The 1,941-nt window shown below is 39.3% G+C and overlaps 1 non-coding gene across 1 annotated transcript; it reads left to right on the forward strand.

Moving 5' to 3' along the window:
• The first annotated feature begins 1,346 nt into the window (after positions 1 to 1,346).
• TRNAF-GAA lies at positions 1,347 to 1,418 on the forward strand. Its single transcript has one exon. It is a non-coding gene; the product is annotated as a tRNA-Phe (tRNA).
• The last annotated feature ends 523 nt before the right edge of the window (positions 1,419 to 1,941 follow it).

A 1,941-nucleotide genomic window follows, 5' to 3' on the forward strand; every position in this document is an offset into this window, starting at 1 on the left:
AGGATCCATGAGGCACAACTACTGAAACCCACATGTCTAGAGCTTGTGCTCTGCAACAAGAGAAGCCACTTCAATAAGATATACATGCACCACAACAAGCTCCCTCTTGCCACAACTTAAGATAGCTTGCACAAAAGCAACAGAGATACAGCACAGTCAAAGGAAAAACAAAAAAAGATTCTCAGCATTGCTCATTATTAGAGAAATGCAAGTCCAAAATGCAGTGAGGTATCCCCTACCACCAGTCAGAATGACCATTATCAAAAAATCTACAAACTATAAATGCCAGAGGATGTGAACAAAAGGGAACCCTCTTGCTCTGTTGGTGGGAATGTAAATTGAAAACAATGACTATGAAGGACAGTATTCAAATTCCTTAAAAAACTAGGAATAAAACTACCATATGGTCCAGCAGTTCCACTACAGAGTATACACCCTGAGAAAACCATAATTCAAAAAGACACATATGACCCAGTGTTGATTGCAGCACTATTTACGATCACCAGGATGTTGACCTAGATCTCCATCAACAGATGAATAGATAAGGAAGTTGTGGCACATTTATACAATGGAATATTACTCAGCCATCAAAAGTAACACATTTGAGTCAGTTGAAATGAGGTAGATAAATCTAGAGTTACACAGAGTAAATATATGGAGTATAGAAAAATGGTACTGATGAACCCATTTGCAGAGCAAAAATAGAGATGCAGATGTAGAGAATGGTCTTGTGGACATAGCAGGGGAAGGAAATCATAGGACAAATTGAGACAGTAGCACTGACATATATATATATATATGTCATATATATGACATATGTATATGTGTATATATACATATACATAAAATCACCATGTGTAAAATTGATAGCTAATGGGAAGCTGGGATATAACACAGGGAGCCTAGCCCACCACTGTGTGATAACCTATAGGGGTAGGATGAGATAAGTTTGAGCCTCACTCCCTCCCACTTACCCCATCCTACCCCTATAGGTTATCACACAGTGGTGGGCTGGCCTCCCTGTGTTATATCCCAGCTTCTCATTAGCTATCAATTTTACACATGGTGATTTTATGTATATGTGTATGTGTGTGTGTGTATATATATATATATATATATATACATACATACACACACATATGTCATATATATGACATATATATGTCAGTGCTACTCTCTCAATTCATCCTGATTTCCTTCCCCTGCTATGTCCACAAGACCATTCTCTACATCTGCATCTCTATTTTTGCTCTGCAAATGGGTTCATCAGTACCATTTTTCTATATTCCATATATTTACTCTGTACAACTCTAGATTCATCTACCTCCTATATATATATAGGAGCTTCCCTCATAGCTCAATTGGTAAAGAGTCTGCCTGAAATTCAGAAGACCCAGGTTCGATTCCTGGTTTGGGAAGATTCCCTGGAGAAGGAAATGGCAATCCACTCCAGTATTCTTGCCTGGAGAATCCCATGGACAGAGGAGCCTGGCAGGCTGTAGTCCATGGGGTCACAATGAGTTGGACATGACTTAGTGACTAAACCACCACCATATATGTATATGCTGATTTTTGTTGTATGGCAGAAACCAACACAACATTGTAAGCAATAATCCTGCATTAATTTTTTTTAACTACTGATATTTATTTCTTGGTAGGAGAGCCAAACATGAATTCATATAGAGCTCTCTCTAATGTGGGAATATAAGTAGCTTTCACTGATTGTGGCCCATAGTCAATTGCAAGCAGCTAATCTAGGAATGCTTAAAATTCTCCAAGCCAGGCTTCAGCAATACATGAACCATGAACTTCCAGATGCTCAAGCTGGTTTTAGAAAAGGCAGAGGAATGAGAGATCAAATTGCCAACATCCGCTACTGCTAAGTCACTTCAGTCGTGTCCAACTCTGTGTGACCCCATAGACGGCAGCCCACCAGGCTCC

This window comes from Bos indicus x Bos taurus, chromosome 6 (genome assembly GCF_003369695.1).
Source record: "Bos indicus x Bos taurus breed Angus x Brahman F1 hybrid chromosome 6, Bos_hybrid_MaternalHap_v2.0, whole genome shotgun sequence".
NCBI classification, from domain to species: domain Eukaryota; kingdom Metazoa; phylum Chordata; class Mammalia; order Artiodactyla; family Bovidae; genus Bos; species Bos indicus x Bos taurus.